At 44.1% G+C, this 23,405-nt stretch overlaps 2 long non-coding RNA genes across 2 annotated transcripts in view; one reads left to right on the forward strand and one right to left on the reverse strand.

Annotated features, from left to right (window-relative positions):
• LOC138261718 (uncharacterized) overlaps window positions 1–22,930 on the reverse strand; it is a 65,995-nt gene extending 43,065 nt beyond the window's left edge. Inside the window, exon 1 of the long non-coding RNA XR_011199140.1 lies at window positions 22,776–22,930. This is a non-coding gene — a long non-coding RNA (uncharacterized lncRNA). The remainder of the gene's footprint in view (window positions 1–22,775) is intronic.
• Window positions 2,125–2,564, forward strand: LOC138260794 (uncharacterized). Its single transcript, XR_011198994.1, has 3 exons — window positions 2,125–2,227; window positions 2,325–2,388; window positions 2,473–2,564. It is a non-coding gene; the product is annotated as an uncharacterized lncRNA (long non-coding RNA).
• Window positions 22,931–23,405: the final 475 nt, after the last annotated feature.

Consider the following 23,405-nt stretch of genomic DNA (forward strand, 5'->3'; position numbering starts at 1 on the left):
TATATGGCATGGAAAACAAGTGCAGTTAATATCTTGCCCAGTGAATAAACTGTGGAGTTTGGATTGAAAAGTCCCAATTTTTTATATCGACCGGTCCACTTGATGACTGTGTTAAGATCCTAAAAAAAACAGAGAGCAATTGGAAATATGAGAAAAAAACTGATCTAACATCTAGGCCTCTCTGCTAAGACTGCTTGCACCTGAGGGCAGGGAGCCTGAAGTCCGGTCTCGTCGCTTAGAGGAGCTACAGGTGCATCTGTGCAGCAGTGGGGGGGGGGGTGCACCTTCTTATACCTGGGCGGTAACCCTCAGGCGGGTAGCATCTGGGAGCACCCTGATTGGCAGACACCGCATCTAAACACAGCTGTGCTGCCTTAGAATGCTCCTGTCAGGCCCACACCTACCGGCCATGGCTTTGGGAAATAGGACCACCACTCCATCACTGTCATCACCGTGCCCTTCTTAAAGGGATTAAAGATGGACCACTGAAAGGGGGCCCTGTTTGCACGACGCTGGGGTCTGTTTTACTAGGACACACGGGTCACAGGAGGCACAGGAGGGGTGTCTGATTAGGAATGCTTGGTATTGTGGGGTCAAATCTGCCATTCACAGCTGCACACAAAAGATTTTATACTCAGCTGTGATGAAGAAAACAGTCAGAGCCACCAACCCAGATGAGCCCTACCTACCCATAGTTCGGCTCCAGCTCCTAATGACATCCTGTAACTTACCAGTCCAAAGCCCTCAGTGGCAAGTTCCAAAAAAAACCTTTCGACATTCTCCACACCCTATCCCAACTGAGCACACCTACGTCCACTATATTTACCGCTCGCTCACCCACTGCCAACTTGGACTCCATCTTGTCTCATTTTGCTCATCCGCAAAGGCCTCTCTATACCCCAGACACCCTCATCTGTCTAGAGTGCCCTTCAAACACCACCAACCCTGGAAACTTTTTTGAGCATCCTCCTGCCCTCATTAGAGGCGCCCGAATGTCCCATGCTTCTATCAGCCCTACTCGACATTCCTATGTGCCTTCACAACCTAGACAATCTCAAGCACATTCTGACTCCTTCCCCCACTCTCACCATCCACGGCTGTCCTTAGCATACTCCAGACATCCCGCAGGACACCTCCCTCAACTCACGGATCCCCTTGGCCTGTCCCATCTGTCATGCCATTCATGGCATGTCCCAAACTATTTTTGCACCCTCTGCATGCCCCTGTTAAGTTCCAGGACTGCTTATCCCAACTACTCCCTCAGTGCCACCTTCAGGCTTTTTGGAGCCCCAGGCAACATATAATTTGGTGCCCTCTGTACCAACAACCTTAAATGTATTATCCTTTTTCAGATATTTCTGGCAATCATGGTGCCAACAATATCGACAACACGTTAAACTTTCAGAAACGGGGGCACAAAAACAACTGAAAGCTGAGACTGACCCACATCCGCTGGCCGTCTAGAAACAAAAGAAACATTGAACTTGCTTTAATCAATTATTATTATATTTTTGTGTTTTGATCTAAATGCTTTTTTTCTTGCCAGAGGAAGAGAGACACATAGGGACAGATTTAAGAGCCCCTAGCACCTCCTTGCGCCACATTAGCGTCATATTGTTTTTATAATAAGGTGGCCCAATGAGGCCAAAATCGCCGCCCCAAATTTACAATGTGGCACAATGCATGCATTGTGTCACTTTGTAACCCTTCGCACTACATTATGTCTGTGCCAGACATAATATATGTAAATGGGGCGTTCCCCGGTTAGGAGGGGCTGAAAAAATGGCACAAAAATGCTTATAAAATCCGATTAGTCAGGGCGAGTGGGTGAGCAGATAACTTGAGGACTGTAAAGGCTGCACCATTGAAGGTCTAAAGCATGACATAGGTTTGTAAATGGATGATAATATGGAACAGGAGTTCAGCTAAACTGAAACCCTAGGTAACTGTTCAATTGCTGTGGAGCTGTCATGCATAATGTTTTTGTAACTCCTACAACCTATGCTAAATATCTTCTTCCCAATTACAGATGGTCTACATTTGGATTTGAACGGGCAGGCATGAGTACCAAGGAAGCCCAGGTAATTCTGTAGACGTTCCAGGTGGGATTAAGGGTCTCTAGATAAATCACATTTATGAACCACACCTTTGCTTATATTGCAGGTTTGTCGGACTGAGCACGTTATCAATTTGAATGGACCGACATATGTAGAAGCATAAGGACCAGGTAATTATTTGGTCGGTACCCCATCTGGGTCACCTGGCACATTATAATATGACAACATGCTGTAACCAAATGTTAACCATATTTTCTTCTGTTGCAGGCATCTCAGACAGTACTGTTCATAGATGAGGACGGGCAGACTGGAGTAGCAGAAGAAAGAGAAGGTTATTATTTGCTAGTTTTTCCTTTTGGTGCATCTGACACATTGAAACGATCAGGTGCTTTAATCATGTTTTCTTCTTTAACAGGCATCTTGGACCCTGCCACACATAAATTTGAACAGGCATACGCGAGTAGAAGTAGAAAGACAAGGTAGTAATTTAGCAGATTTTCCTTGTGGTGCACTTAGTACAGTGGAATATGAAACCTACTTTAATCACCTTTTCTTCTGTTGCAGACATCTCCGACAGCACTACTCATAGAGTACAAAAGGCACATGTGAGTAGAAGCAGAAAGACAAGGTAGTTATTTGGTTGATTTCACTTGTGATGCACCTAGTACATTATAACATAACAACATTCGTCAACCCTTTTTTTTGTTACATCTACAGGCAGGTGTGAGAACCATTAGAAAGGCCTAGGTAATTACTTGCTACATTTTCCAAGAGATAGCTCAGCCTTGTCTGGTAGATTGCATTCAATAGCATAAGAACAAACTTTAAATAATGTTCCTCACTTTAAATAATGTTATCTCTTTTTTGATTTTTGTTTTTTTGCAGGCTTTGCAGCATAGTAGGCTCAGACTGATTGCCACCAAAATGTTCAAGCGCAAAGCTGTGACTTCTGCAGAGAGCAGTGCTTCGCCAAAAAGGAAGAAATGCTGTCTTGTGTTCAAAGAAGAATGGCTGAAAGAAATTGTGGAGACTGAGACACAGAAGTCACAGAGCAAGTTTTGCGTACAACTGGGAGATACATTTCTATACAATCCAGAAGTAGGCCCGATGGGCAAAGTATGTGCAAAAGCAAAGATTGCAGGGGACTTTTCTACTGGGAAGAAATGGAGTGATGGCTGGAAGCTGGACTACTTGAAACGCCATCTATTTAGCAAAGTTCATGAATCTGCTTTGGTGACCCTAAGAAATAAAAGTGCTGCTGTCAGGCTGGGTTTTGGAGTGTGCACCATGCTGACGGAAACCGCCAGTGACAGAGCAAATAGTCTAGAAGTGGTTGAACGGCAAAGATCCATGCATGAGGAGATAACGATTCTCATCAACAATGTGTTGCTAGCAGTCAAAATTAACACGTCAATGTTATCTGTTCAAGACATCCATGATCACGTCTCATTGTATGTGAAGATACCAGACAGCTGGAGGAGCAAGAACTATGCCTTTGAGTTTTTGGAGGCCATCAACAGCGTGATACGCTCTGACTTCATGGCAGAACTTCTCAGTGCTCGGTATCACACATTGATAATTGATGAGAGCACAGATATTTCAGTTACAAAAATGCTCATCCTCTACTTCAAATTCTGATCTGTAACATCAACAGAGCACAAAACAGTGTCGGAGGGAATTGTAACTCTGAGTACATGCAATGCGGAGGCTATCACTGTAGCTGTAAAACACTTCTACGCTGCCAATAAACTGGACCTTATGAAAATGGTCATGTTCACATCAGATGGTGCATCAGCGATGTTGGGAAAGAACAATGGTGTTGCTACCCGTCTCAAACAATCCATTTCCCATCTAGTTGAGCAGCACTGTGTTGTGCACTGAGAAGATTTGGGAGTTGATGCCTGGAAAAAAGTGCTGATGATCAGGGAAATGGAAACATTACTGAGGACTGTCTACACTGTGTTCTCCCGCTCACCTGTAAGGAAGTCCAAGCTGTACGAAATAGCTATGGTCACTGAATGTGAAGCGGTCTCCTTTCGGCCACTCAATGAAGTGCGGTGGCTTTCAAGGCATTTTGCTGTTGGTGCTCTCTTGCGTAATTATGAGGTTGCTCTCAATTACTTTGATCATGATAGAGTTGAGGAGAATGACAGAATTGCTGAATATTGCTACAAAGAAACTATCTGACTCAAACTACCATATTTCCTTTGCAGAACTGATCGACATTCTGGGTGAACTTGCATCTTTGTGCAAGCTGTTTCAGAAATGCTCTTTGATCACTGTTGAAGCTGTACAGTATGCAAGAGCAAAAATTGGCCAAATAAAGGGACTGTACTTGGGCAACACTGTCTTTTGGAGCAACACAGTAAGAGATCTGATGGCTTTGTACAGAGAGGACAGACGGTATGATAGTGAGCCAATGTTATCTTTCATTAAACTTCTTTGTGAGCACATGGAAAGAAGGTTCCCAGAAGATGAATTGAAGGAATGGACAAGCTTTGATTTCCATGCTGTAACAGAACAATCACAGTTTGATTTTGGGACTGAGAATGTACAGACTTTTTGAAAAGTATAAGAAGGTCTTGGTCCTGGGTGATTGTGACACCCCTGATGATGTTGTTCAGCAATACCAAGAGTATAAATATGTGGTGGCAGAAAATATAAAAAGCAGATTGTTTAGGGCCTTTCAAGACATGGTGAATTTCACTCTGCGGAATGCTGCACAGTATAGTGTTGTATCTCAGCTTATTGATGTCTGTGCAACTTTCCAGGCTTCAAGTGCAGACTGCGAACGAGGATTCAGCCTCATGAACTCATTCAAGTCCAAATTAAGAAACAGACTTGAAGAGAGTCACCTAGATATGCTGATTAGGACAAAGGCCTACCTCTCAAATGGGAAAGTTGACTTAGAACGAGTTTCTCAGCACTGGAAGAACGGCAAGGACTGGCGAGAAAAACAAACATGTCACACATCTAATGTTGGCACCTGACTTTTCTAAACTCTGATGTGGCTTCTCTTACAGTCCATGTGTGGGTTGGGTAAGAACATTTCTCATCCTGTCTCTTGGCAGGGGCATCATGGCATTCATCAGTAGTGTGTTCATCAAATTGTAAATGTTAACTAATTGTACAACGTGCTTTATTTGATGTGCATGGCCCTCTGCAGCACTCTGAGAGTATTCATTAAAGTTTCACAATGGTTCAACCTCCTGATTTCTGTTTTCTCTAACTGGAGTGTAGGTGGCACTTAACAGGTCATGTCCTTGGGGTGTGCCACCAGGTCACCAAACTGCCTTAATGGCCCATTATATGGAGCAATGTTTATACAAATATCCCTTTTTTGCTTTAGTGGTAAAACAAAGCTATGGAAAGACAAATGCCAAAGATCTTGGTAGTTATGGGCTGCGCTCATGTGAATGGTCAATTTCTTGGCGCACGTATCCGTGGCTGCAGCGCACAGAGACCTTACACTGCTGCACACAGTGGAAAAAAATTTGAGGGAACATTGTGGCATATTTTTTTTTATAATAATTTATTGTAAAGATAATTAAATCCAATACAAAGAAAGCAAAGAAGAAATCGAGAATAAATACCCTCAGAAACTTAATTCATGCTAAATACACACCATAATTTAGACGGTTCCCTGACAGGGAATCGAACCCACAAATTACATATTAAAAAAAGACATTCCTGCCTAAAACTGTAAGACAATTCTGAGATATAAAAATAAAACAAGCCACCCAACCTAAAACCTTGCATAGTACACAAAGACAAAATACATAGGCACAGCCCTAAAGTGCATGAATCATTAAATAGTAATTGCACTAAACATCAACATATGCTGTTAGAACTCCTCAACCTAACCAATAACAGGCAATGTGGCAAGAGCGTGAAAGAGATTCTGATTATACCTGTTCATTGCTTGCAGTGCCATTGAATTTAGATTGTGCAATTTTAATAAATTTAGTCAATAACACATTTAGCATTGGGTTGCCTGGGTCCAAAGACTGGATAATAGCCTGTCGACAGGAGCGGTTTCCCAGTTCTGAAGCAAAAATCTACGTTCCTTTGATAAAGCTGGGCACAGGCAAACCACGTGATCAATGGTTTCGTCTGTGTTACTACAACCTCTACATTCCACACCATCCCCGGGGGGTAGCTGCCATTGGGGCAGATGTTTTAAAAAACTCCAATCACCCATCCTTAAGGCCATGAAGGCCTTTTTCAACCAAAACCCATAAGGGCAAGAGAAAAAACTAGAACACATACCTGGCTTAAAGTATTCAATCACTACCCAGGCATGCTTCCGTTGAACGAGGAGGGAACAGTCTGAATGACAAGAATACAGTTAAATAAGCCTTTTAGTTTAAACAGAGAATAGGAGGGGTTACTTGCCCAAAGATCACCAGCATCTAGACGCTGTTTACATTCAACCAAGAAATGAGAATAAGTACACTTTGATTTTGACTCACTAATTTCTTGCCCAAGACTGCCTCCAAGTGACCGTCCTTGGCCTGACGCAATTTATAGCAAAGCTTCAAAAAATTACCAGCACCAACTGCCACCAAATCCGGAACCCCAAATTCCAACCGTACCTGCGCGGGTGAAGCCAGGTGCGGGACATGGAAGACTATCTTGTAGATTTTATTGACCAGCCTATTTAGTAGGCAAGAACCTTTGCCCAACAAAATTTCTTGGCCATAGGCCAGCAAAGGGATAATCTGTGCTCTCATAGTTTCCATTAGGGGAAGAAGGGTCGGCCCCTTTAAAACTTTAGATAGTTTAGAGAAGGCCACCTGCAATGCCACAGCTTTGAGTTCAATTTCCTTCTTATGTTTAACAAAACTGCCCCTGGAATCGAAATGTACCCCTAAATATTTATAAGACTGGTCAAAGACAAGTTTGCAGCTTTTATAATACCAACTAAAGCCCGAGTGTTTTTCCTCCCAAAGGAGACCACTTTTGTTTTAAGCAAATTAACTTCCAATTGATTCACGGAAATATAAGATGCAAGTTGGTTAAGCAGCCGTTGGAGGCCAATCTTAGTGCAACTAAATAGTGTAAGATCATCGGCATAAAGCAGATGACTAAACCTAAGACCACCAATCTTCGGGGGATGAGAGTTAACGGCATCAAGAGACGTTGACATGTCTGCAATAAACAGATTAAAAAGTAGGGGAGCAAGTACACAACCTTGTTTCACACCACAGGTGGTGGGAATTTTCCTAGAGAGGGAGCACCCATCACCAAGCTCAATGCGGACCCAGGTGTTTGTATGGAGTTCTATAATAGCACCCAAGAGTATTGGGGGGGTTGCCCCAGTTTTGTAGTTTGCCTTAAAATCCACAAAACAACAATTCAGCATCAGACCTGACACAATCGCCCTGTCGATCAGAATAGAAAGTGCTAATAGATTGATCGAAGTGCCTGAGCCAGCAGAAAACCCTGTTTGGACAATGGAAATTAAAGCCTTTGATTCAGCCCAGGCACGGAGATCTTGCAGAAAAAGTCTAGCTTAGAACTAAGCCTCATTGTCCAGCAGGGCTATTATCCTAATGTTGGCGGGGTCTGATCTTGAACCACTTTTATAGGGGACAAAGGATGGCACCACGCCAGGACTCAGGTATTGTTGAAGTCAAGAGGTAGTGCTCGAATAGATGTGTAAGATGGTTAGACCAAAAGAGAGGATCCTGTTTCAATAGTGTCTGTGGAAGGCCGTTGGGACCAGGGGCTACAAATTGCATAGCCCCCGAGATGATATGGGGGAGGCGTAATTGAAAAAACGTCCTCACTCCCTGCGAGGGAATTAAAGACCCTATAAACAAGGGACATGTATTAAACAAAGAAAGAGTAGATCTATGGGCCCCTCATCCAGCAGTTTTCCATCCTGCTCGCTAGCGGAGAAGTGGATAGTCAAGTAAGACGTCCAAGCTCCTTCTGAAATGTCGACAATGCCAGTGCCCCTTTGGTTGCTATTTAAGTTGTTAATAAGGGACCAAAATTTCATGGGATTTGGATCTTTGCTTGTGCTTAAAAGTTTAGCCCAAAACTGACTAAGATAGGTCTGGTGGTCATCATAAACAGCCTTCCGGTAATGTTTCCTCTGTTGTTTGTATTCAATGAATAAAACCTCAGAATCTGTTTTTTTTCTAATTGCCCTAGCTAGCCTATTACACGCTTTCTTTAAATTCCTAGTTTCCCTAGAGATGGCAAAAGACCAGGATGGAGCGCAATTAGTTGCAAATTGGTGGAACTTTGACCATAAAAGGCAAGAAAGTTTAACCCATAACTGAATTGGGGTCACACAGCCCGATCCCTCAGAGTAAAAAAAAGTAATACATTCAGTCAATACAATGCCGCCAATAGAAGCATTCCATTTTATGTGCTTTAGTAACTCAAAACAAACACCACCACCCACTGCCTGCATAACATTGTGTACAGGAAATCTAGATTTGATAGATACAATTTGTGGATAATGATCGCTCTCACTCAGGACAGAATCAAAAACCTTTCAATGAGAGGAAATAACTCAGTATTGAAAATGGTGTAGTCTAACTAGGAGCGGGATTGACCATCTGACATTGTCCACGGGGGGAGGGCATTGTCATGTGAATGGCCATTCAAGACTTTAAAGCTCATGCTGTTAAGGTGCGTTACTAAATACTCTCCCAACGGGCAATGCAGACAACCCTGGGGCCTTAATTGTTTGGGAATTAACTGGCGATTACCACAATCAGGACATTCAAGAGCCTCCACTGTATCCTGAAACAGGTTTGTATTAAAATCACCAGTTATAAGATAATTAGCACATGGGTATTCCCCAACTAAGTTGCCCACAATCTGCATCAGTCTAGAAAACCTGCCCCTTTTTTCCTTTGTTCCGGGAGCAATGTAAACATTAATTACTATGAGGGTCTGCTGTGCAGTCCCGTTCCTTATGACAATAACCTGGATCCAGTTATCACCCCAAACCAGTGGCAATATACTCACATTTAATTTAACAGTTACATAGGTGGCCAATCCTCCATTGGCACGGCCATTCTTGCTTGTTCTATGGGCCAATTTCCATATTTCTAAACACCCTGGCAATGGACAGCTATGCTCAGCCCAGGTTTCCTGAAGAGTGATTACGTTGTAACTGTTAAGAAATGTTAAAAGGTCAGCCAAGGCAAGCTTATGCGCAACCCCATTGATGTTCCATGAACATAAGGACAGATATCCAAGTGTTTGAACAGAACCACCCACCCGTGGGGGTCAATAGAGCTGTCCATGCAAGAGGGTAGATGGCAACCAATCCCAATTAGCAGACCCTTGGGAACCAGAATCGGTACGAGAAGTGCCATTAAAAGTAGAGGTGCCACCTAGGGCACTTTTCAAGATTTAAAAGTGCTTCAATACAATGGGAGCCGTTGAACATTGGGATTCTGATAGTAACACAGGATAACCAGACTCCTTATAGGAAGTAATGCCCCACAAGATAAATAAATCTCTCTTAGAGAGAATAGAGTAAGCTATTGTGGCAGAAATTAACAAAACCAAGGTGGATTCCTTTGGGTAGGGCTCCCTAGAGTCCAAAAAGTCTAAGAACGCAATGTCCTTGGAACCAATGTAGTTAAGATCTGGGATGGCATTAAAGAGTCTTAAAATATTCCTCCTATTCAATATGTCATGAGGGCCCCTGGAGTGATATTCTGGGGTAAACACAAGTTTAAGAGTTGAGTGTTCCGTTGGGGTAGTGGAGGGACACAGGGGGAATGAGGGCTGTAGCTGTTCCTATACATTGAATAGGTCCACAGGGCCCCTGAGGCCTGAATATCGGCAGAGACGGACCGGAGGCTTGGTGGCAGAATACAGGAAGACTGCTTCTATTATCAGACGGCAATTTGAGGAAATTGGAAGAACCAAAGTCCAAAACATCATCATCCATGAACAGGTTTGGATACAAACAGTGTGGTGGCAGGGCAAGCAGGCACTCCACTATCCCAAAGTGGGGCTACCGAAACCGACACACTGCCTCGGTTGCCTTTTACAGCCGAGATCAAATGGTCCTTGAAGAGGGGTTCAGTTTCCTGCACAGTAGTGCCAACCGAAGGGTCCTTAACAGGCTCAATCTGGAGGGGAAAGCCAACAGGTAAGGTCAACAAGGAATTGGATGGTGATGTCACCCTAGGGGCACCCTGCAACTGCAAGAGCTGCTGCGCCTCAGGACGAACCAACAGTTGAACGTTTGTTGAAAATCCTTGCGGGGTTGGCTCCGCCTATTGTTCCGTTGTTTACAGAGTCTTTTTTTTCCCGCTTGATCAACGAGGTTGGGCCACGGGATCAACTCCTGAGGGCATTGGTTGACCTGAAACAGGTTGTGCAGGAGTGCAGGGAAAATGGGAAGAGGCAGGCACTGTGGACTCAAGTTCGGGTAAGGAAGAAGTTGTGGAACCACCGTTGGCCGCAATGACATGCTCCAGGACTCCAGTAGCAACTGGCCGAGGAAGATTGATGGAGGTTACACTCTTGGCTGAAAGAAAATGGTCGTCCAATGATTTTGGTTGAGTGGGCCCCCGGGCCTAATCAGAGAGGGAGCTTGGATTCAGCAGGGGTACCAGGGGCACAGGAGCTATAGATAGCCTCTTGATTTCACATACAACCGAACTTAAAAAGGTTGGTGAAGATGAAAGGCTTTTAACAATTGGAGAACAACAACATGTTGGTTGCACAAAATTAGAGCTTGTCTGTGCTCTAGTAATTAGCTGATTGAGGTTTTCAATTTGTTGATCAATACCAGCTACGTAAGAGGCCAATGTGCTCAGCAGATCAACTTGGACGTCCAGTTTGTCGGAGTGATAGTTCAAAGCCAGCACAGTGGATTGGAGGGTTTGCAAAAGCTGAGGTCAGGCAGAGCCATTTGCCATGATCGTAGGAGAGGGCACAGGGTTGAATTCCCTGTCAGCACCACTCAAAGAATCAGATTGAAGACAAGAAAGGTCAAGGAGCGGTTGGTTGTTGAGCTCGCCTTCAATAAACTCTGTTTGCGGGCTGAGAACAGCCCTGCTAGAAGACCTTATTGGTAACATTGGATGAATGCTGCCAGTTGAACTCTGGCTCCATTGGGCTGCCGGAGGGCTAGGTGGCAGGGGGATGCTGTGATCCTGTGGGGAGACGTGGCAGCCTACAGTCAGCCCATCCTGCCCGGCCAACCGATCGGGAACTGCTGGAGAGGCCGCTAAAGAAGGCACCTGCTCCTCTGCGTTTAAAAAATGGTTACTAGAGATAATAATTGGTGAAAGTTCGTGTTTTGACAGAAATGCAGGTGGCTGGTCCTCATGAGGCAGTGAATGGCTTACTTCACTCTGAGATACTAACTGGGGGGATACAGGTGAAACTGGACAGTAGACTTGTGCTGCTGATAAGAGATAACCACAAGCAATGGGTAAAAGAATCGGTAACTGCAGGCTCAGTGGGGACACTCCGGCCTGACTCCGGCTTAATCTCCCCACCATTTGCCGAAAGTTCCAACTTTGTTTTTTTTTAAATAAGTCAGAAGAGAAGACTCGCGGAGCTTCGAGGGGCATGAATGTGGCATATGGACAACAGAAGGTTGAGACTTCAAAACTGCTGAACTAGGCGGATCAGCAGCCGGTGAAAGAAGTGCCGCTGTAATTGCAAATGGTGAAGGGGAATAAGACCACTTTTCAGAAGCTGATGATGAATGTGAAGTGGCATTGCCCACATCGACACCACAGCGCCATTTCTTATGCTTTTGAGGATTTGGGTGCTCCTTCCTTACTTTACCAGACCTTATAGTGCAGCAGGCTCAAAGCCCTCCTTCAAATCTGGGGAAACGCAGAGAAGGAAATATGGCGCTCAGCGTAGGTGAATAAGTCCTTAAATCCTGAAAGGAGCGCTTTGCGACACTTATGAAATATCTGTGCTCCAATTAAGACTTACAGACTTCAAATAAGGAAGGAAGGAGGGAGGCCCGTTTGGATTGAAGAGCAGAAGGAGGCAGGAAGGCATGAGGAGCAAGGCAACACAGTCCAGACAAGCCGCGCTGGCCTAACGCCAGCCGCCTCAGTCCAAAACCACTTACCTAAAGCCTATGCAACAGTTTTGTACACTTCCCGACACTTTCACATGGGCCAACTTGCAGGATGTTAAGCACTTGCCTGAAGCCACCGTTTCCTATGTGGCTCCTATGTAGCTCCCGCCCAGGCAGTCCAGGCAGTCCTGAGAAGTCCTAAGGAGGTCAATGGTAGCCCAGACTCAGGCTCCTCTCCACCAAGGGGCCATCCGTCGTGAGGTGGAGTGGCTGACCCAGTGAGACCCTTGTGCACCCCACCAATCCAGGAGTCCCTACACGCACAGGCCAGGAGTCCAGGTCCCGGGGACCAACAACCACTGCCCAAGGTAAACCAATGGCAAGCAAAGCACTGCGGCGGGGGGGGGGGGACAGACAGGAGATCCAGCAAAGAAGTCGCCCCCAAGAACACTGCAGCGCTGCACTCCCCACGCGGTTTCTCCCGCAAAGACAGGGGCCGATATAACATAGAAACCACTCTCGTGCAGGAGGTTCTTGGTCCTTGTAGGGGGGTCCTGCAGGGTCATGCGGTGGTCCTTACCGCCTTGCAGCATTCGCTTTCACCTGCAGCGGGACACTGGCTTCAGCGTCTCCGGCAGCTCCAGTGTTCCTGACAGCGTGTAGCTCCGGCGTCTCTGGCAGCGCGCGGCGAGCACCAAGCTCCACCTCCTGCCTCCTGGCGCCTCAGGTGAGTGAATGACGTGACGAACGTAAAACTCACCCACTATTTGTGGCATATAGAGAAGTAACTCAGAGTTGAATAGTGGAGATAAGAAAGGCATGCAGAGAATGATGGAAACCTGAAACGCAAGTATACATGAAGTTAAGAATTGTATACCTGTGCTTGCCTATAGTAGATTAACCTGATGATATACTGGCAGGCAATATTCCAGAGTCGATATTGCTGTACGTTGATATTTTGTACTTCAATGTTCTGACATACAACTATGAAGAAGCACGTTCAGCTATGAAAAGGGAGAAACATTGGCTTTGTTAATGTTTGCTCCTTCGAAGAATTCAGACACATTCACTGTTAAATGATTAAATTATACAATTAATGATGTATGTGCTTTTTTGCATAAGGCTATCCCACCACCCTCCTGGGTAACGATAACATGCCTTTTAACCCTGTGCAGTGATCCAATGCCTGTTGGCTAGGTTGGTGCTATTAAGATACCACATAACATAAATGCACACACCAGTGCTATAGCCCACTGAGATACACACAGTGTGCACTGAACTACATACATGTGGGACAAATAAAAAAGCAATATATCAGACCTCTGATTACAATGTAGTTATTCACACTATATTTGAAATAGGAGGCATTGCGTGAGAGATTTTGTCAATAACTTTTTAATTTGCAAACGCTACACTACAAATGTGAAAAAGCCTTTCTACACATAGGCCAGGTCAAACGCAAAGTCTGTTTGGAATTAGTAAACCCTCATTGTGTTTTGACGCCTCATCAAGAAAACCTCAGTTCCCCAACACTCCCACCTCGGTCATCAAAGTTTTACACAATTATTTTTAGAGAAGATGTTGTCAGTTGGTTGCTTATAACCAACAATTGAAGATGTTGTCAGTTGGTGCTAATAACCAACAATTGAGAGAGTAAGGGTTGGGTATGTGTGTTACGTGGCTTGAAAGACCTGAGTCCAGGCTGGATGGAGATGTGTGTTAAACGTTGGAGACTGCAGAGACAGACTGGATGGGGATGAGTGTTGCGCACTGGAGGCAACTGAGAGAGGGCTGGATACAGATGTGTGGTACACAGTGGAGACAGCTGGATTGCTGGTTGATGAAGCAGTGTATTTAATCCGAGAGACAAGCTGTCCTGTGAGGAGATGCATGTTTTTATTTACACAGTCAAGCCAGTACTAGATGAAGGCAGAATACACTACCTATGCCATGGCAGAGACCATCCCTTCCAGAGTACACCATGTTAGATTCAGTAGCTCGAGTAATGGGTGGCTCGGTGCAGGGTTTTGTGTCCTGGGAAACTGCGTCATTGCTGTCTGGATCTGTGTACAACGAGTTAGAGACAGTTCAATCATTGCTGACAGAACTTCACATCCCATGCTAAAAATGTTTAAAATAGGCCTGTCAGCATTTTAGGGTATGTGTAGTGGATTTAGAAATAGTCAGAAAAGAGCTGAATGGTGGTGTGTGTCATCAGTCCGGATCAAGAAAAGACCACGCTAACTGTTTTCCTTTCTCTGTGAACTGGAAGTTGTTTACGCGACTCAAAAACGTTCTTATTAGGGGACAACAGGTGACCTATCTCGTTACCCTACCTCTCCCCTTCACCTTGTGTAATGTAACTGGTGTCCAGGTAAAGCACGCCAACATCTTCCGGTGGAGTTTGCGCTAAATAAAACGGCATTTTTAAAAAATGTAGCGAGATCCTTCCATCCTCAGTGTTTTTGGGGAGGGCTGCCTCTTTTAGAAAACTAGGTTAAACTACTATTGAGCCTGCTGCCTCGGAGAAGGAACGATCCCACACAGCAAGCCGATCGTCAGGGCCACCTTGCTTCCCTTTTCTTGCCTGCCTGCCTGCTCCTTCGAATCAGTGGCCTAACAGCCTCCTCCCACCCCAGAAGTGCTTAATTTGAGCCAGTGATTGCCAGTGGGGAGCATCAGCACTTATATTTGGGGGCCGGCGCTTATTTCTCCACATTAGACTTTTCTCGAGACTAACATAGGACAAAAACAAACAAAACGAAAAGACTGAAGAAGAGAAATACATCACTGGAAGAGAAAGCAGACATCTGTAATAGTGAGATAATGGAGCAGGGCGTGCCTCGCAGTGAAGAGGCCTGAAGTGGATTCGGGACTGGGCACCCTTGCTATTTATTCCTGCTCTGACATTTTATAGCGCCAGATCGTGGGTGTCTCAGCAGCGGTACTTATAATTTTACAAATAAAGCACTGCCCCCCAGGAGCTGTGCACGGGCTCCTGACGTGAGAGGTCCTGACTGGGTCCAGACGTAGGGACTGACCTTGCTATACCGCCATCTTTTGAGGGTCGCCCCTGCAGTAAACAATACTATTCCAGCTTTTTATCATCATTACGAAGGCCTTTGACCAATATCTTTTGCCTCCAGTGACTTATACCCCTTCCCCTCAGTAACCGGACTTAAGCTATAACATCCCCCTTCCTAAAATAATTCGCCTGGGAAATCTAAGGGCTTAAACGCTCAGAATAGACATACTTACAATATCCTGTCTGATTTAGTCTATAAGACACTTAATGGTAGACTAGCTAGATGACCAGCCCGGCAAACCCACATTTTGGAGCCCGACTGCACACACAATTGACTACACCTTCATTCATTATTCCAACTTCTCCACCTGAAAGAGCTTTGCCATAATGGAGTGGTTCGAGAATGATCCTGATCCACAGAAGATAGTTTTCAACAATACATCAAACCAGTTGGAATCTAGGAAAACAACAAATAGTAATTGCATGACAGTTGTTAACTCCAGGAAGCTCAAATGGAATATCGCTCGCCAGAATAACGTTTCAAATCTACGGGAAGAGCTCCATCCATTAAGTCCATACCTCGAAAATAAGCATTTCACTTCCTTGTCTAATAGGGACCGGATCCAAATTTGGCATCATACTCTAGAGAACGTTCTGGCTATCTCGATTACAAAGCTACCCAATGCACATAGAATTCTTCTATACATCGATTACTCACAAAATAAGCCACGCAAAAAGGAATCATCGTAGGACACTATGAAATATTTTAAAACAAACCCTTTCGAAGGAACGCAGTGATTAAGAAAACAATTGCACAAATAAAACATGATAACCGAGAAAATGCTTGGGCGAAACTAACACACGCCATTCCATTGTGAAAATGAAAGGGCCTTTTGACCCGGGTTGGTGAAGGTTCCGGGTCTTATCAGCAGCCCAATTATTTGTTTATTACAAGCGTTAATGGTAAATCTACATGTAGTTCCGCAATAAATCAGTTCTTAATGTCCCATTTAAACCCTTTCCAGACTTTATATCATACCCAGTCATTACCAAGGAGGAAATAAAATTAATAAAAAGCTTTCGTCCTTCTAAAGCAGGGGGCCAGAAAGGCATACTCATAAACGTAGTTGAACTTGATATGCCTTTCTGGAGTTTATTACTGGAATAGCTATTTCTTAATGCCACCACACTGGGCGGGTTCCTACTTCATGGAAAGGTGCAGTAACTCATCCTATCTATAAGAGGGGGGCCAAAAAAGATCCAGCCAACTATCGCATAATAACCCTCTTAACATTTGAAGGGAAGCTATTCACCAAACATTTATTAAATAATCTGGCAAAAGGGGCTACAAAACAACTTCTAATCCCATCAACACAACCTGTATTCCGCCTAGGCTGTTCAACTGTTGATAATACTCCTTGCTCAGCCTCTTATTGCCTGACCCCCTTTCTTGTGACTTTAACCCCTCCTTCAGTCCTTCCAGTCTTGGACCCAGTTCTTTTTGTCCGAAGGTGTAATCAGTGGCCTGTCCATTATGCCTCTAGAGTCCTGAATCAGTCTCTTCAAACTACAGGGTGGTTTCGCCTCCATAGCCTTTCCTCCTTGGGCTCCTTCCTGAAGGCACTACCTGCTTGAGGTACAACTGTCAGCGGCATCCTAGCTACTGGAAATGGTTGCCCTTACCTTTGACAGACCTATACGAACATCATCTAAGTGATAACCGTATTTGCTAAACCCCAAAGTTTATGGCAGCAAACTTCCTTTGGCAGCACAAGAGACCAGGACCATGTGTTTACTGACCATATAAAATAATGAGAGAGTACATTTCACAGCATTATGTATGTCTTTTTTGCACTGTGGCCAGTTTTCACATTGATTATCAAGGCTTCTCTCCTCATTAGCAAATGTGACTATGCAGTAGGATTAACGCTCTGGTAGTGGATTTGAGTCTGTTCTAATGGATTTAGGTCTGTCCTCCCAGGAGAGAAAGTGCACCAACATAAAGTTAAAGATTGTGTGGGGGAGGTGGGCGATCTTAGACATTGTTTGGACACCAAAGTTTAGGCCTGAGGTCACAGAGGGGCCCTGAGATGTACAGCAATATAGCTGGCAATTAATTTTCTGCATAGGATGCACCAGCAGTGGGAGCACTAGCGGATGGACAAGGTTAGGATCTTAACGTGTGGCTACTATGGGTAAGACTTCTCCTTAGTTGGAGTTTACCTGATTGTATATCTCTTAAGATCTTTTATTTCCTCCCACTCTGATGTTTTTCTCCATCTTCAGTGGTCTGTTTTGCAATGTGTCCTCTCCTTCTATCTTCACCTCACCCCATATCTATGTTTCTTACAGTGAACCCTGTTTCTCTAATTTCCGCACCCTTCTTTTCCCTTGAGTCCTTCTACTGTACCAGCACACTGTATAGTGGATGATCATTATCTGTGCCGCCATCTCAGTACCTCAATCGCACCCTTGGGTAATTATCATTATCTGTGCCGCCATCTCAGTACCTCAATCTCACCCTTGGGGCTTTCGCAGACTTCCTCTGGTGGTACCTGCAATGCCCAGGAGGTTGCAGCTAGAAATTAAGGTTATGATAGGTTGTAACACTGGGAATAAGGAAGGAATTTAATCCAAGCCACCTTGGCCGGGAAATGAGAGCTAAACTTGGACCCATTCTAAGGCTTGCAGTCAGCGCTGGTTATTCAGATGTCAAGAGTTTGGGAGTATTGTGAATGCAATTGTGTGGCAGTGAGAGGAAAAGGGAGAATGTGTGGAGTGTGTGGATGGGATTCAGCATGAGAGTGAGAGATGCTTGTAGACAGAGTGTTAGGGAGAGCAATGAGTATAACATGGGAGTAAGGGAAAGGAGAGCGTGTGAGTGATAGAAGTCAGAGAAGACTATGAGAATGGGAGAATTCTGAGACCTAGAAGAGTGAAAGTAACTGTGAGTGTGAGCAGTTCCGAATGAGTGGAGTGTGAGTGTTCTCCTGTTAGGCCCTATTGGAGCTAGCGCATATCCCCAGAACTCAGGTTCTACACTCCCTGTGGGAAACTTTTCCATCTGGTCCTCTGAGTACCAGTTTCTTTGACACTCATGTATGAGGTGACTGCGATGAGATGGAGCTGTTCAACGACTACTGATTCTGTTAGGCCACAGGTCCTGAGCACCTCAGGCCTACAGTTTTGTCCTCCATGTTGGGATTCTTAGTCTCAGGGATAACAGTCAAATGGATGCCAACATGGAGAAAGATGTTTGCTTATTTAGTGTTTAATGTATATAGATTAGCTCAAATGGCTGTAGTTTGATCCTTGCGTGTATAACTGGGGCATGGGGCTCTTTGCATTGCGTTGCCTCTAGCTTTTTATCATGGAATTGCCTGGCTTCAAGAGAGGTTGGTACATAAACATCTGTACTACACCAACAGTGCTCATAGGACGTGCAATGATGTACCTCCACACAAACATCTGAATAGCCCATTACGGAATGGATCCCCTACCAAGATCTATGACTGGCCAGACACAAAAATAAGAACTGAGGAAGGAGATTCAAGAAGAAAATGTAAGAAGTTATGAAGGAAAACCTTCAACATAACCAAACTGGCCCAAACGCAGTGCAAAAGGGATGAGTAAAGTTGAACTGGGCCTTTGGGAAATACAGTGGGACAGGGGAAACTTGTGAACTTGGGTCCCAAGGCCAGGGTTAATAATGGTTAGAGTCAGCGATGCTGCAACTATTTTTCAGGGTGGGGGCTCTGGCTGGTGGCACTTAAGTCAAAGGGGCTGTTAATGTTAATGAGTGTGTTAATGAGTGTGAAAGGGTGCCATACAAAATGGGGGTCTAATTATACATTGTGGAGCACCAATTCTTATAAACTGAGTATATGTGTCATTTAATGGTGTTAGCAGTATGTTGGCATTCAAAGTGAGCCGATAGTTTACTGAAATTAAGTTTTAGTACTGATGTGTCACATACATTTTTCATGCTTCTTCTTACCTCCTCTCGTCATAATACCCAGTCACTCTAGGCTGTGCATCTAAGAATGCTAAGGAACTCAGGGCTCCGCTCCTGATAATGCTAACACTCTGTTAGAGCCCCTTCTCACAGCAGGGCTTGCAGTTGTCACCTGTTCATCTTTTGGCAGTAAGAGGTTCTATCCAAATGAGTGGTTTTGTGCCGTTTCCTATCTCATGCTCCCAAACACAAATAAAGCCTCTCCGGACGTTGTCCTTTATAGAAGGTCCCACGCTGAGCAATAACATCCACTGCCTAATGGTTACTCAAGGTGGATCCCTGTCAGTGTCATGGACCATGTAAATAATGGTGCCAGACGACATGCCATAGGATTATAGCGAGACCCAGTCTCCCTTTGAGCCAGTGACTATTCTCACCTCTGGGATGAATTCTCCAAAATCTCATTTATAATAATTGTGATCAGTGCATTTACATTTGGTTATGTAATATTTACACCTGAACATGTGCATTAATTTATGTTTAAGAAAATTAGAGCTTGTAGTAATGTCATTTGACCTGTATTCTTGTTGAAGTGTGTGCTTTCTTTCTTTTGTGAGCTTATGAATCTGTGAAGATTTGGGTAATTGCTATTGGCCTGATTTAGGGTTTAATGGATGCAGTAGTGCGCATCGGGATGGCGGAGGATATCGCCTTGTCCATCTTGACGGTACTCGATCAACCAAATTTAGAGATGACTGTCAGGCCAGTGGTCCCCTCTGTACAAGGAGGTTCCTTTCAATGCTCTAAAGGTTTGGTTGTCAGTTGCCATGGGTTTTGATGGCAGCCTACCCAACGTTTTACATTTGTTTGTTTTTCAGAAACAAACTCCACCAGAGGGAGTTTGTTTCTGAAAAGAAAACCACTGATGAACCCCACACCCTGGGAGGTTTCTTCCTGGGAGTAGGGGGTCAGTATTGTTTTTTCCCTGTCCCTCACCACCAGGTTTTCCCTGGCAGTTACAGACAGGGAAAAAAGGCATTACACTGACCACCCTAAATTGTGCAGGCAGTGTAATGTCCTTCCTACGACGGCCCACACTTTGTTGGGTTGTCATAGGAAGTATTCCATCGATGGAGCCATTGGGGGTGATATGAATGGATTACCTAAAGGTGTACCTGTCTCTAAATTAAGCAGATTGACCTAGCTGTTGATGGGCAGGGTACTCCATCGCACTTGAGATGGAGTACCCTCACCTTTTACATCGGACCCTATATTTCTGACATCATACCTCGTCATTTGAGGCAGTCTAAACAGAATAAAAAACATTTATTTTGGTGATCTCCCTTGTACAAACATAAATGGATTTTAGATGAACATCGAATCACTCAAGATTGGAAGATCCAGGGTCTATATCATTATCATGTTCGCAACTGTGCAACACAGGAGGGTATGTGTGAGCTATTTCTAATGAAATGTTAATGTCTGCAGTGCATCAGCTAACACACTTACCTCCCCCTTTTCTGCATCTGAGGTGAAGGCAGCATAGCACAGAAATGGACTGTTATTTGTCACTCGATGGTTCCATGCTGTGATGTCTGCTGTACTCGCACAGACTTAGTACAAAAGCACAGGCACTGCAGACACTGAGGTTTTGTTAAAAAACTGAAAAGCTGCACATTTATGTAATGTATAAATGTACAATATTGAGCAATATTGATGACACAAGTCACAAAAGGGTGCTCTCTGTCAGTGGTTAGATGCGAAATAATGGTACAGTAAGTCAATTCAGTGGTTCGTACCCCTAACACACAAGTTACAAAATACTTCTGATTGATGAAAAAAAAGACTATACATCCGAAAGTCGTCTGCCATAACATAGCAGAAAATACCATAATGTAACATAGCCTCGCAGTGCATGATATAACATACAGTGCAAATGTATGGAAGTTTCAAGACCAAACTTGAAAGGAGCTACACACACTTACAGAGTATCAATGACACAAATGAAATCGATCTGTTGTCCTACAATTACGTTACATTTCTCTAAAGAGAGTAATTATTTCATTAAGAGAAATACTACATGACAGTAGAATTAATATTATTTTCCATTCTCCACCTAAACTTCTAGCTGATATGAGGGCGCTGCAGCACCTGCAGCACTTCCTGTTCCAGCTTCACTGTTTAGAACCCAGGAACGATTTAACATCCTATGTGAGATACACAACAAACCATTTGTGAGGTTGGGTTGGGCAATAGGTATGTGGGATTGAATGAATGATGCAGAAATATTCAGTGTAGCAACAGCATAGTTTAAAGCTGATCAGTTGGAAGCCTACACTTAACACAGGCTAGAAACAAACGAAACCAATTACAATGCGGGATTTGTTCGGATCTAGGAGCTGGGACAGGACAGGCAATATCACAGATTTTGTTTCTTATTGATTGAAGATTGAACTAGTGCTCTAAATATCTGAAGTACTGTTATAACCCGTTTGTTTTTCTCTTTTTGACGATACCAGAAAAACTTGTTTAAAAAAACTGAGATAAACACCATGCTTAATTCCATATCTAAAGAGAAATCACAGCCCCTCTACTAATGTGACAGCTCTAGGTTCAGCAGAAGAAGGAGACAGCTACACATATGTCAGCTCCACGGGGGTAAGGACGGCAGGTCAAACCCCAATCAAAACCCTCCACTCATTTCACACCATACCTATTTTTTGGACCAGGGCATGTCGTCAGGCTCCCCTCTCAAGAACCCTCTGCCACTTGGGTAAGTGTATAGCTGCAGAAAATATCTGCACCAAAGCGCTGACACCAAGTAATTAGTGAAAATCCACTATATAAAAATTGTGTTACAGCACACAAGTACCAGAGGAACTTGCCAAGACAGAATAAGCCCGCAAGGAAGTGACAGAGGGGACATTTGGAGGTAAAAGAAACCTAAAAAGAAGTGACAGAGGGGGCATTTGAAGGTATAAAAATTATGCAGAGAAGTGACGGGAGGCTGACATGGGGAGGTTAAAGAGACGTGCAGAGCAATCCCTGGGGTGATAAGGGAATATAGCATAGATATCCAATGATGTGACGAGGCACTGAAAGAGGCATACATGGAAAAGACTGAGGGAGAAACTGGAGTTATATTGAGCACTGGAAGGAAAAGGAGGGGGCTGAGAAGTGACATGGGGCAATTTGGAGAAGAAAAGGCCTTCAGCGTATGTCCCATAAAGCTATTTGAAGGTATAAGGGACACATAGAAAAGTAAGAGAGAGGGCATTTTAAAGACAGAAGAAGCATGCAAAGGTGCAGTGGAAGATAAAAGAGACACAGAGAGAAGGAACTTCGGGATAATGGGGGAAAAATAGAGATATTTCAAGACATGACTCTGGAATATAATACACAAAAGTGTGATTTGTATTGTTGGGAGGTAATGTAAACACAGAAAGAAGTGACGTAGAGGATCCTAGAAGAAAACATAGATCCGAAGAGACAGAGGAGACTGAGCAAGATAATAAAAAGATGTGCTGGACACTGGAAGAAAACAGACGCATGTAAAATGGATGATCTAAAAAACGACTTTTGAAGATCAGAAAAGGAGCAAGAAAAACGGACAACCAAATATGGCTGACGAACATCCTGAACTAGAGAGTACGTGCGAGACACGTCCCGTATACAGCTCGCTCATCAAAAAAGTACTTAACCTACCTATGCAGGTACGAGAAGCCACTTCAAATCTCGTTGTACTCTCTCTTTAGTCAAGAAGATCTCACAAGCAGGGATTGTTGCTCGATTGAGTAGAAGGGAATGCAGCACACGTATATAAACACCTCCCCTCACTCTCTCTCCCAGTCCCCACTCTGTATCATACCCCATCAGCCTCCTCTCTATCTCTCTCTCTCTCTTGCTGCCCCACCCCCTCCATATCCGAGAAGATTTTGAAAGTAATAACTTGATTGCGATTGGATCGAGCTGATAAGGAAGGGTTGTGGCTATAAAATGAAAGATAACCTCAAAAAAAGTAAAAAAAACACGGCCTAGGGGACAGGCCATTAGTGGAAAGGGAAGGCAAGACTGGCGTCCAAACCAAATGTAAACAGAAAGGGGGATGGAGGGGGAGAGTTAGCAGGAGCGTATTTGACCTTATTTGGGATACAACATTTCAGAAGACTTATCTGTTTTTTTTTTTTAAACTAGATATTTAAAGAGCTGATTTAGTTATGTCCACTTCCCCATCTGTCTTATCAGTAAGTGCTTCTGCTTTTAGAGAATGAATGCTGTTTTGACATAAAGTCATTTTTGCTGCATCTTTAGCTCAAGAAGCTATAATATGCTTTG

This window comes from Pleurodeles waltl, chromosome 10 (assembly GCF_031143425.1).
Source record: "Pleurodeles waltl isolate 20211129_DDA chromosome 10, aPleWal1.hap1.20221129, whole genome shotgun sequence".
NCBI classification, from domain to species: domain Eukaryota; kingdom Metazoa; phylum Chordata; class Amphibia; order Caudata; family Salamandridae; genus Pleurodeles; species Pleurodeles waltl.